The following is a 13,816-nucleotide window of genomic DNA, read 5'->3' as shown; positions in this document are numbered from 1 at the left end:
ACTTACTGTTAGAGGGGACTGCAACTTATGTTTAACATTTGAGTCACATGAGGATAGACTTTTTAACTCTTAGTGCCATCATCCTATTACAGCAGCTACCTGGTTTTTATGCAAGTATACACAGCGATTCATTTTAAATTGTTCACTGATGAAGTTGCATTCGGTTACCAAGCAAAATCTTGGTATTTGGTTCCAATTACCTACTGAAACCCTTTTAGTATGCAAAGGCAGTGTTCAAAAGAGTGAATCCTGGTTAGAGAGCAGACTTTTAACTTGCAATCACACACAGAGATGCTTGTTTGTAAAAAAAGTAACCAAGTAGTTTATTGTAGGAAATACATACTTAGACTAGAACTAGGAATATTTTTCTCCCCAACTAGTCTACAGTAGAACAAAGCCATGTTGACTTCTTTGATCTCTTGGAGGGTAGTTCCAGAATGACCTCTTAACTTCAGGTCAGAGAGAAGTGTAATCTCACAATATCATTCTAATATCATGATGCCTGGCAGAGTAAAAGAGTTACAGGTTAAAGGTATAGGGATAGTCTGGAAATCTGGAGGTACCTAACTGTCTTAACCCATGCAGGACCCCTCTTCTGCTTAACGGCACCCAAACTTCCCAACAATCCTCAACCTTAAAGTAGATAAGATTATAATAGCTTTTCAGTAAGAGGGTGTTGGACTAACTTTCATTGTGAAATTTGGGAATGGTTCTCAAAACAAGGTAACATGTACACCTGTGTAATTGCCATAGGCATGAGCAGAACAAAAATGAAAATACAAATCTTCAATTTTTCTAGCCCACCATTATCACATATCCAAGGTAGCTAAAAAAAAAAGGCAGGAGAATAAAATTATTTCTAAGTAGTCATGCTGCTTAAAAGCATTTATGGGAAACACAAGTGGATTCACATGGTCTGCTTATTGTAGTTTCACCCTCAAAGTTTTGCACATAGTTCCATTGGCAGAGCATCTATATTTTAAATCAGGGGTGACCAACTCCCAAGAGACCGTGATCTACTCACAAGAGTTAAAGACTGGCGGTGATCTACCCTCTTTTGGGTGGTTCAAGTCAAAGTTGTTGAGCTTTTTTGAGGGATGAGGAAAGCCCATTTCTTTGGGGTTCAAACTTGTTGAGCTTCTTTGGGGGGAGCCACTGAGCTACCAGTGATCTACCACAGATGTCCAATGATCTACCTGTAGGTCATGATCTACCTGTTGGACATGCCTGTTTTTAATAAATGGGGGGGGGGGGTTGTCCACATTTTGCTTTGCATGAAAATGTGGTATTTCTAGTGTGTCAAAGCTCTGGATCCAACTTTCACAGCTTCTCAGTCAACCTATAAAGAGAAGATAACATTTAAGGATTAATGCCTATGGTATGACTTGTCTAAAAAACAAATAGTTTGTGGCTCCTTGTACAGACACTGTAATGGGAGCTTTGCATAACTACAAAATCTACTCCCTTAAGCAGTCATTAGGTTTTAGGGGAAAAGATATATGCAACCAGCAATAGAGTTCCTACACAGGTCAAAGGAACAGGACTTGCTTTTGCAGTTTTGATTTTGGAGGCTGTAACCAATAAATGCAGTACATTTAACTGCCTTATTTTCTCAAACCTCCGTAACTTGCCATTTAATCACATGTATGTAAGAAAGCATTTAATAAAATTTATGCAACCAGGACAAGAGCAAGGTCTTGGTTCAATCTTTTTCTGCAACCAATGCAACCTTAACAAGCTTGGTACTCTCATACCATGGAAAATCTCCACCCATGCCCTCTCAATGTCATAAGCCAGAAAGAAAGAGCCTAGTAATGTTCCCACAGAGAAGTCTGTTTGCTTTACTTGAAAATTCCTTCAATGAAAGCAAGTATTTTTAGATTGTGTACTCCTGTGATTGGGATAAGGGAGGGAGGGAGGAGCACCAGAGCAAACCCCAACCCCTTTCCCCTAAAATCCTTGCTTGTAGCAAGCCATTGCTGTAAAAACCTCCCTTTAAGAGGAGCCCACATTGTCTGAGGGCTGACAAACTAGCGGCAGGTACTTGCAAACTACTAACAGCATAGGGGCTTTAAAGTGATTCTTTTCTAGTAGTCTGTCTCCTCCAACATCCCATCCTAAAACACTTACCTGAGGGGGGGGGTGAATTAATAAAAATGTCACAAGTCCAGGTAGCAGTGTTAACTTCCACCACTTAAGAAAACGGACCAGAAGTACACTCTGGTGTATTCGTTTCACCTGGTAGTTAGTTTTCACCACTTACAAGGCCACTCAACACCTCACCTTGCTGCACTGATGGAGCGGGCTGAGCGAGGCGTGCAGCAGCAGCAGCAGCAGCAATGGTGCGTCTTCCTCTGCTGCTGCCCAATAACGCGACAACATTGGACCTAAGCGGGAAAACGCTCCGGACTGTGGCTCCGCCCCGCTCCATACCTTTGAGAAACATGAGCTATTACAGGACAGGTAAGTGTTCTAGCCTGAGTTATTCACGTTACACCGCCGCATGGACATAGCTAAGGGGAGCAGGGGGGGCAGCTGCTCCCCCCATCAAACAAAACAATAGGAATACTTAACTGGCCAATCACGTCGGTTCTGCCCCCCCCCAAAAAAACAAGTCCTGTCCGGCCCCTAACAAAAATCTTGACTACACCTATGCATAGCGCTCTGGAGTAGAAATAGCAAGGAAAAGTAACTCTGCACGTGTTCAGAGGCATACTTTCACTCCGCAAGTCTAATGTGTTTTTAACATTAAAAAAACAAACAACCGTGGCCAAGACAAGGAAGACGTTTCATGATCTGCGAGAGAAACAGAACTACGTACTGGTCACCAAGGCCTACACACCGCTGCCTGGGAGTAAATCCCACTGAATTCCGACAGGACTTACTTCTGAGTAAAGAAATGCGTTTGCTTTGCGCTGCAAAGTGCGCGCCGCTGCTCACTGCTAAGTGGTTGCAGAATCTTGCTTTTCGGATTCACCGATTATCATTGTTCTGCATCCTCGTCCTCCAGTTGGCAGTCTCAGCTTGGTCCGGGTTCATGATACGGCGGCCTTGCAAGCTGCTTTCTCTTTTCATATCTCAATTTAGAAGCAGTTAGAGGCTGAGCGATGCCTCCATTGCGCCCAGCTCAGTTTCCTTCCAGCCCCTTTTCAGACTACCTTGTGGGATCTGATGCAAAGCTAGCCTTCGCTTGAAAGTCCGGGGGAGCAAAGCCACGGCGCATTCCTCCACCTTCCCTGAATCGAAGAGAGCCATCTTGCTCTGCTTAAAAGGGGCAAAACGTCACGTGCTTTTTCTTAAAGAAGCCGTGCTCTCTTCTGTTTCCGCGCTAAAATTCATTGAAGTTTAAAACTCGTGTGCTTCCCCCCCCCCCCTTTGAAAATTATTTTGCAGTACTCTGGGGGTGGGAGGGGGATGGGGAAACCCAGATAGAGCTTTCACATATGCCCTGCTGTCAAGGTAGATGGCATGCATCTGATTTTGCCTGCATAAATACTATCTCTTGAAATTCATTTTTGTGAAAGATTGTGCCACACTGTCTGTAGTACACCACAGTATTGCGAACTGCGAGTGTGCATTTGTGATGCACCCCCTACTTACAGCATGGCTATGGTGTGCATCTTATGAATAGGGAAAAAGTGTGAAAACCAAACATTAAGGGTCACGCATCTGGTTTCAGTCCTCATTCAAAATTTTCAAGCCATCCATGCAGTAGAAGGTGTGGGAATCCTTGGCCCTCCAGATATTATTGGAGTACAGTAATTTTGTTTATTATCGCTGGCCACTGACTTTGTTTGCTAGGGCTGATGGGAGTTGTGGTATAGTAACATGCGGAAAGCCAAATGAGCTCCACTCCTGCTGTAGCCAATAAAGGACTATGCACCTTATTACTATTATTGCTGTATTTACTTACTCATTTGTTTTATTTCCTGCCATATTGCCTGGCGGGACTCAAGGCAGCTTACAAATAAATAAATAAAAGAATCAGTAAAAACACAGAAAAAACAAGTAAACATTAATAGAATTAAAACTATACAAATATAAAATATGTTAAAACCTACAAATAATTACAATAAAAACAGCCCTGCACCAGCCCTTTCATTAAAAGCAGTCAATTCTCAAAAGCCTGTAAGAACAAAAAGGTCTTAAGACACATGCTGGCATAAGAACAAGGAGGGAGCCAGTCTAGCTTCCCCAGGAAGGAAGTTGCAGAGTAATGCATAAATATCTCAAATATATATATAACAGTCAAAAGTAGTGTGCCTGACATTTTTCATTATGAAAATAATCAACAGAATAGTTGCAGAGAAACAGATGTTTATGCAATTTTCTTGTGTGCCCATCTACACGAATTTTTCTGTGTCTGAAATGCATGACACTTTAGGTGGACTTACGGATCTGTACCATTGAGAAATGTAAATCATTTCAAAAAAGTCATGTACAATTAGAGAGAAACTTCTAGCCAGAAAGTTTATGTTCTCATTGACTGACAATTCAGGTAATTTTGTTTAATGTAGTTAAAGGCTGCCATTGAAGGCCATACCTTCACAAACCAAAGAAAAAGGCACATCAAATTAGCATACATTACTATGAGACATCACTTTTGCATCAGACCAAAACAGCAACAAAGATTTCAGTAAATTATATCAACAGCTCCAGGTGCCCAGAAACAGCCTCAGGGATAGTTTTTAAGGGCTCATTTGAAAGCTTGTAATGAAAGTACCAAGTGCAAACCACTCAGAAGGAAGTTCCATTACAGTGGAACCACAACCAAGAAGACCATGCTTCTCATGTCTAACTGGTTTTATCTGTGAGCAGGACCTCTGAAGGTGATCTTAAAGTATGGTCTGGCTGCGGGATCATATTTACATAGCCTGGAGAAGAGAAGATTAAAGAGAAACATGATAGTGGTCTTCAAATATCTGAAAAGCTGATAGTCAGGAGATGAAGCAGATTGTTCTCTGTTATCCAGAAGGGAGGGCTGGAACCGTTGCTGAACAGTTTCCTACACATGAGGAAATTATGTTTTTATTTCATGTTGTAAGGAGCATGGCGTCAAGCTACAAATCAAAACCAAATCTTCAGTTTCCAACAGTGTATCCTTTCATTGTCTACATTACATTAATTACCTGCGGAAGAACATTCTGTTCTGATGTGTTTAAAAGGCCATGAAATGTTTGTGTATATTACAGGAACATTTGCCAGTTTGTTGGCTCTTTGGAGCTAGAACATTAGATGCAACTATGATATCAGTAGGCATAATCACCTTATACTGAGAGGCACAGAGTTGCTTGGTTGGGGAGGGCATTGTTTACTTTGGGACTGTGCTGCTCTTTCTTCAATATCAGTGTTCAGCATCCTTGTTTAAAACTGGATGGTGAAATCCAGTGTCAAACCACCAGACTTCCACTTACCCAATGGAAATCCTCTTCCTTTCCTGCTGCTCCCAGACAATTAAAGGTCAAGTAATGGGCAGCTGATGTCTTACTCTGGCAAACAAGCACAACTGGTTATCTATCACTTGTGAGAATGGTCTGCTTTCAAACCTCTCCCCCCCCCCTTTAACAATCTTTAGCAACATGGGCAGGGTAAGAATAATAAAAATTATTATTAATAATGATTAAACTTGCCAGTTTCAAAGTTTCTAGCTTTGTTTACTAAATACAAGTGAAATGAACATGCAAAAAGAGATTACTCTCTAATAATAATAATAATAATAATAATAATAATAATAATAATATATTATTTATACCCCGCCCATCTGGCTGAGTTTCCCCAGCCACTCTGGGCAGCTCCCAATCAAGTGTTAAAAACAGTACAGCGTTAAATATTAAAAACTTCCCTGAACAGGGCTGCCTTAAGATGTCTTCTGAATGTCAGGTAGTTGTTTATCTCTTTGACATCTGATGGGAGGGCGTTCCACAGGTGGGCGCCACTACCGAGAAGGCCCTCTGTCCGGTTCCCTGTAGCCTCACTTCTCGCAGTGAGGGAACTGCCAGAAGGCCCTCAGCGCTGGATCTCAGTGTCCAGGCTGAACGATGGGGGTGGAGACGCTCCTTCAGGTATACAGGACCGAGGCTGTTTAGGGCTTTAAAGGTCAGCACCAACACTTTGAATCGTGCTCGGAAACATACTGGGAGCCAATGCAGGTCTCTCAGAACCGGTGTTATGTGGTCCCGGCGGCCACTCCCAGTCACCAGTCTAGCTGCTGCATTCTGGATTAATTACAGACTTCAGGCAATTAGACTCTAGGACTTCAGACAATTTTCCAATTTCAAATTGCCCTAATTTTCCAATTCACAATTAAGAAGCAATACAATAACGTGTTGGTTCTGCTGGTTCAGAAAGACTTACAATCAGTGAAAAACTGCACATGTTAAAAATGTCAAGTCCTTCACAAAGCCTACCGCATACTGAATAAAATAGTTTTGCATCGCTACAACCAGCAGACCAGGGTTATAATTTGTATGGCGAGTTTGTACTGCATTACTTTCACCCCTGCAGTAAACCTTTGTCAACAAAGGGCAAAAGTTTCAGTCTTCCTAGGCTAATTCATACATAGCCAATTTTGCAGAGAATCCTCCGCTTCTTAGTTGGTATCATGGCGCAGCCAAAAACAGGATGTGTAAATAAATTATATTTTCATTTCCCCTTCACTGTTCCCATTGTTTTGGAATCTCACTGTCATACCTGACACTCTCAGATAGTTGGGAGAACTCAGCATTTTGTAATTAAATATGTTAGTCCAATTTCAGCGACTTCCATACAGTGTCGTACTTGCCCATAGATTGATTCAGGCTCCTTATTTTCCATGCACTTTGGTGCATTCTGCGAAACTAAAGACAACTTGCTATGAAATTGAATCTTTAAAAGAGAATGATTTATTCTAATTTAGCTTCTCTGATCATGTTTTCCAATTCCTTTCCAATTTCACATCCCTCCATGCTCTTGATTTCCACTTTTCCCCCCCACCGAGTGCTGCTAACTGCTGCATGCCAGGATGCTTCTCCTGGAGCAACAGCAATAATGGCAAGCATACTGCTACATGCCACCTCCATCTCTGAGTGGTGTGAGATTCCAGGGGTTCCAGGCACTTATGATGGAGGGCTTCACAGCATTAACACCCCAAAAAGGTCTTGTTTCTCCTTGGATTCAAAAAGAAGTCAAACTGTACTCCGACGACTCTCTCTCCAGCTTGCTGCTTTTCCTCTAGCTCACATCTCTGCAACCTCACTCTAAACTCTGGCTAGGTCCTTCTAACTTTTGTAATATGAAAGTTTTTTATTGAAGCTTGAAAAAGAAAGAAAAATGAAAAGTTAACATCAAATACCAAGCATTTTATTAAACATAAAACTGAAAAAGAGAAAATGAAGAAAAGAGGAAGACTTCAGATTTTCTTTCATCTATATATAAAGGTAAAGGGACCCCTGACCATTAGGTTCAGTCGTGGCTGACTCTGGGGTTGCAACGCTCATCTCGCTTTATTGGCCGAGGGAGCAGGCGTACAGCTTCTGGGTCATGTGGCCAGCATGACTAAGCCGCTTCTGGCGAACCAGAGCAGCGCACGGAAATGCCGTTTACCTTCCCGCCGGAGCAGTACCTGTTTATCTACTTGCACTTTGACGTGCTTTCAAACTGCTAGGTGGGCAGGAGCAGGGACCGAGCAATGGGAGCTCACCCCTTTGTGGGGATTCGAACCGCCGACCTTCTGATAGGCAAGTCCTAGGCTCTGTGGTTTAACCCACAGCGCCACCCGCGTCCCATCTATATATAGACTTATGCAAAATAGACTTATGCTCCAGAATAACAGCCAACTCTTTTGCTTTCCACAAGCCAACCTTTTTGCAGTCTTCAAACCCATATATCACAAATGGCTCTGCAAAGTCTCATAGTTTTCCAGCCCTGTCTGGAGATATCAGGGATTGAACCTGAAACCATTGGCATGCAAGGCAGATACTCTGCCACTGAGCTATGATCCTCTCTGCTGCACCACCACTCCAACAGAAGCTGCCCAATACTGTGTTGAACCTAACTCAGTATTGTCAACACTGACTGGCAACAGCTCCTCTACCAGATGTCAGGAATTGAACCTGGGGATTGAATAGGTGAAGGGCAGACTTGTATGCTGCATGTACCTAAGGTTCAGGTGGCCTTTAGGAGGGGCTGAGTGCCTTGAACCCCTGGTCTACCTGGCAGCAAGTCAGTATATAAAGTCTGGGGGTCAAGTCACACAAGCAGTCCAAAGCTCAGGAATTGCAGTCCAGAGTCAATCCAAGTAGCCAAGTCTGAAGTCCAGCAACCAGAATAGCCAGTCCAGAGTTAAACCCAAAGCACATGCTATAGAGGTCCAGGAGCATCCAAGCCAAGGTCCATCAACATGGCCAGTTGAACAGACACAGCATCTCAGCTCTGATTCCCTTTTATACCTTGCATGCTGATTGCAGCATCTGGGCTTGATGAGGCTTGTGACTCTCACCTGTTATGAGCCTGCTCCAGCTGAAGAATCACATCCCTCCTCCCAAAGCTAGTGAACCCCACCTGGCCAGCTAGGGAGCTGGACTGTGGACCCTTGCCTCCCTCAGCCTCCTAGAGTGTATCTCCTGCTGCTCCCTAGGCCTCAGAGCCGCCATCTTTCTGAGGACAGGGGCCCCTCTGGCTCTGGTGTTCTGATTCCTGTGCATTGACTTCCATCCCTTCACCATCCTCTGGCACCTGGTGAGTACTTCCTTCCTCATCCCCTGCTTGTCCCAGTGTGTCCCAGTCCCTCGCTGGGATTCTCTTCCTCCTCCCCATCATCCTACCAGTTCACGACACCAAACCTCTAGTATGGCAGGCCCTGCTCTGTGGAACTCCTTGCCAATAGAAGTTCTCCTTGCCAATAGAACTCCTTGCCAATAGGAGCCATCATGGATCGTTTTAAGATGCCATCTAAAGACTGTATTATTCAGACAGGCTTTCAAACCTGAGGTTCTTTGTCAGCTAGCTTATACTGATTCAGTTGACTTTTTATTTTTTGTATTACTGTGTTTTTAGTCTACTGTGTTCTGATATTTTATGAAAATGTGGTTTATAAATATTTAAATCAATTACTTCAAGAGAGTGTCCCTGAACATGCACATGTTAGGGAACCATAGCCAATTAAATCTCTCCTGTAAGTCTCCTCAAGTCTTTAGAAATGGATGCATACAGACTTACCTGTTTACTGCAAAAAAAATCCTGTTCTGGCTGTAACAACACAATTTGCATAATGTGTGCACAAATTGCAAAATGCTTTTAGACCTTGGCATACAAAAACTTGTTCACTCATGAAATCACTGGCTGTTCTGCCTAGGACTCTGTTTCCCATTTGTAGCGTGCGGATATTTGCTGCTCAGCCTTACGGAATCAGGACGTGCAGAATTGTAAATCATTTTATCACAGTTAAGGTACAATAGAAATGTTTTGTATTCCTATCTGCCTGGGTTGCTAGAGCTACATATATTAACACTGTTACCTTCCACCTGATGAAACCATCCCTGCAGTTCACACTTCACAAAATTTATTTGATTATTAAATAGAGATCCAGGAAGGATTCTAAGCACCCTCAAGGAATCAGAAAGCCTCACAGAGAATTGTAAAATTCAACATAACTATATCTGCCCTCCTTCACATTGTAAAATAATAATAATAAGGAACTAGGGCAACTAATTCTTAATGGAACTAAACATGATTAAAAGATGCTCTAGCTCAGTGCTACAGCACTTGCTTTGTATTTATTAATATGTTAGAGGTCAATCCCCAACATCTCCAGATACTGCTTTATAACGCATTGGACCATTGGTTTATGTCGCTCAGTACTGTCTAGCTTGGCTATAGACAGAAGTCCTCTACGGCACCAAGGTCTCAAGCAGGTAGCAGTGCTGGAGGAGACAGGCTAGATAGCAATGAACTTCATAGACCAAGAGAGGCGTGGGGTTTGGCGAAGGAGGTGGGAGGCTATGGCAGCCCTTCCATCTCTTTCCCAAAGCTTGGAAAGCGTTAACTAGGCTTTGAGGAGGAGGTGGGAGGATTCAAAGACCCTGTCAGAGCCTCCTGTGTCCTTCTCCAAACCCAGTGCCTTGTTTACCGGGCTTTGAGAAGGTGCCCCTGCTTGGCTCAGCACCTAGAGCAGGGGTAGGCAACCTAAGGCCCGTGGGCCAAATGTGGCCCAATCGCCTTCCAAATCCAGCCCTTGGACAGTCTGGGAATCAGCATGTTTTTACATGAGTAGAATATGTCCTTTTATTTAAAATGCATCTCTGGGTTATTTGTGGGGCCTGCCTGGTGTTTTTACATGAGTAGAATATGTGCTTTTATTTAAAATGCATCTCTGGGTTATTTGTGGAGCATAGGAATTCATTCAGTTTTTTCCAAAAAATATAGTCCGGCCAACCACATGGTCTGAGGGACGGTGGACCGGCCCACAGCTGAAAAAGGTTGCTGACCCCTGACCTAGAGCATAGGCACTGCTCACACAGCCCTAAACACACCCTTGCCTTCACAGCCACACAATACTTTGAAAGCATGTGGCATTCCCCCAAGGTATCCTGGGAACCGTACGTTGCACTTCACTGGGCTACTATTCCCAGCAACCTTAACCAACCACACATCCCAGGATTCTTTGGCGGGGGAGTCATGTGATTTAAATGTAGGTTGAATGTCCTTTTATGTTTGGTATGGCTGTGGGTGCTTCTTTTGTGCTTCTTCTGCCTCTCTGAAAAGACAGGTGCTCCCAGGTTGCAGGATACTTGCTGAGTCTAGGCAAGCAAGCAGTTGGTTGTCTTTGTTTTCTTAAAAGAGAGAGAGAGAGATGTTTTTGTCTTTAGCAGCTAGCCGTGCCTACACAACATATCATTTGATTTCCAAAATACTTGTGGGGGGGGATAGGCCTCCACATCTGAGCATTCATCAATTTACCCCTTTGTTCCCAGCCTCGCTCATCACATTTTCATTAGGGAACAGCTGTTAAATGCTCCCAGGGTTTTATCTTGTTTCGCTTATAATTCTTGCACAAACACAGAATGGCTAATTTATAGCTGGAAAGAATGACAGTGTGAAGCTGTTTTTAATTTAGCTTGGTTTGGTTTTGATGCTAAGCTGCAGCTATATCAAATTATTTCTTGGTTTTTTTTATGGCCATCTTCTCTGTAAGTCATCCTTAGGCCTATTTCTTTGCCTATATCACAAACGAGGAATATCAGGCCTGGTGGGCAAATGCAGTCCTCTGTATCGAACAGTGTGCAATGCACTCTGTGTTGCCATTAAAGTTGGCCTAGAAGCTACAACACCGGAAGAATTGCCACAGCCCATTGATCAGGCAACAATGGCCATATACTACCCGGCACAGAGGCAGCCAATGAATTGGCACTGGCTTGACAGGTAGCAGGGTAGCAGGTGTGGTGTCTTCCAGCTCCATGGTAAGAGCACTTTCACATGTTGTAAAGGTGGGGGCTAACAATCCCACAGAAGCACTCACTGCTGGGAGCATCCCGGTCACTGCTAGTGGTCAAGAGGTGGGCTTCCCTCCTAGCATAGGAGCCAACTCCTAGAGGCCGTGGGTGCTTCAGCCACCACAAAAAAAATATTTGAGGGCAGCAGCGTAGCTAACCGCTTGGGTGCCTGGGGCTTTGTGTGTGCCCTGCACGGGGAGTGGGGAGAGGTGCCCTTGAGATGGGACAGGGCAGGGTGCACCAGAATCCCAGTGCCCAAGTCCTGTTCCACTCCAGTACCCTGCAGGACCGCGTTGCTTTTTCAGGCAGCGCGGAGCCTGCAGGCACAGGAAAGATGTGTGGCTTGGGTGCGGTAAGTGTGGAGCCCAGTATCGCCCACCTCCCTAGCTGCGCCTCTGTTTGAGGGGGCTGGGCCCCCACAAAGTTTATGGGCATTCCCATTCAAATGGTGTGTATGCACTGCGTCATGTGATTGATTATGCGTGGCGGGGCTTACCTGGGCCCCCACAATATTTTATTCAAGATGGCACCCCTGTCTCCTAGCCTGCAAGGAGAGGGTGTGGGAACAATCCTGTTCTTTGGGAGACTGACCTGTTAGATTCAAGGGAAGATATATACAGTGGTACCTCTGGTTATGTATTTAATTCGTTCCAGAGGTCCGTTCTTAACCTGAAACTGTTCTTAACCTGAAGCACCACTTTAGCTAATGGGGCCTCCCGCTGCCGCTGTACCGCCGGAGCACGATTTCTGTTCTCATCCTGAAGCAAAGTTCTTAACCTGAGGTATTATTTCTGGGTTAGCGGAGTCTGTAACCTGAAGCATATGTAACCTGAGGTACCACTATAGAGCAATAGCCAGCAGGTAGGGCACATAGGCCCTAAACCTGGATGCTCAGCAGGTGTTTGTGAGGGAGTGCCACATACCACAGACTTCTCCTTTATGGGGGAGGAAGAGGCTAGAGAGAGTCTGCATGGTCCTTGCATCTTTGAGGTTTCAGTGGAACTCTGTGTATGTGGTGACAGCTTGTTCTGCACCAGAGGTGAGGGCCATATTCCCTTCTAGGGAACTTTCCAGGCACCACATGCCAGGGGCAAAAATGGAGAGAGCAATGAATGTGAATGTCACCTTCGCACAGTAGGCAAGTTTCTGCACACCTCACATACCCCTTTTGTTTTCAAAGTGCCTTTCCTCCATGTTTCCCAGTTGCCAACATTTCCAATTTTGCACAGAAGAGATACAGCCCTGTGCCATGTCCTGTCATCTGAGTTGTGGTCTACATATGTGGGCTTTATGTCCCAGTGATAGTGGTGTGCTGAGTTACACCATATCCCATGCTCTGTCAAGATAATGTGGGTTGCGAAGGTCATTGACAGAATGACCACTCCTAATTCCTTCCCTCTCACTGAAGTTAATGGGGAGGAACTTTCTCCTGCCATGGCTTGGCTATAAATTCAGTATTGAAAACTGAATGTTTATTTGCAAAAACAACCTAAGGGCACTGGCATAGAACTATGCCCTTATTTAAAGTCTGATATCTCCCCACTTTTTTCTCTCTTGCTTCCTCGCCCTAAGGAAGCATGCAGTGTAGCTAGCATTGTGAATATTGACTGGTCCTCATAAAAGTACTGTGACTTTTGTTACATTCAGCTGACAAACACTCTCTGGAGCAATACTGTAGTGTGGATGAGTTCATTGATCCATCTTCCCACTAGAGGGTGCCTGGACTGCAATGTTAGCAGAATCACATTAAGCAAGTACCGGTATATATATTGTTGAACGCCACCCCAATCTCTGAGCGGTGCAAGATTCCAGGGGTTCTGGGTGCTTACCCAGGGTTTGTGTTTCCTTTTGGAATGAAGCACAACAGAGACTGTGGTGTCTTTATGATATATTGTTTACAGTATTTAACACATACAGTGGTACCTCGGGTTATAGACGCTTCAGGTTACAGACACTTCAGGTTACAGACTCCGCTAACCCAAAAATAGTACCTTGGGTTAAGAACTTTGCTTCAGGATGAGAACAGAAATTGTGTGGCGGCGGCACAGCGGCAGCGGGAGGCCCCATTAGCTAAAGTGGTACCTCAGGTTAAGAACAGTTTCAGGTTAAGAACGGACCTCCAGAACGAATGAAGTTCTTAACCCGAGGTACCACTGTATATACAACCTGAGCCTACGATGGAGGCGTTCACAGCATTCACACCTCAAAAGGGCCTTGTTTCTCCCATAGTTGCAGGCTTGGATTCTGGCATGGCACTCTCTCTCTGCTTGCTATTTTGCTTCTACGTCACATCACTGCCCCCTCTTCAACTCTCTACTTTAAACTCTGGCTTTATTTGTTGAGGGAGC

At 44.2% G+C, this 13,816-nt stretch overlaps 1 long non-coding RNA gene across 1 annotated transcript; it reads right to left on the bottom strand.

The window, feature by feature from the left end:
* Positions 1-295: 295 nt before the first annotated feature.
* On the bottom strand, positions 296-3,356 carry LOC308458340. The gene is made up of 2 exons (XR_013977232.1): positions 2,886-3,356; positions 296-1,339 (listed from the first exon to the last, which is right to left on the bottom strand). It is a non-coding gene; the product is annotated as an uncharacterized lncRNA (long non-coding RNA).
* Between the last annotated feature and the right edge of the window lie 10,460 nt (positions 3,357-13,816).

This window comes from Podarcis pityusensis (assembly GCF_964106645.2).
Source record: "Podarcis pityusensis genome assembly, chromosome: 11".
NCBI lineage: Eukaryota > Metazoa > Chordata > Lepidosauria > Squamata > Lacertidae > Podarcis > Podarcis pityusensis.
Note: the sequence above shows the minus strand (reverse complement) of the source record. Positions and strands in the feature narration are given on the sequence as shown.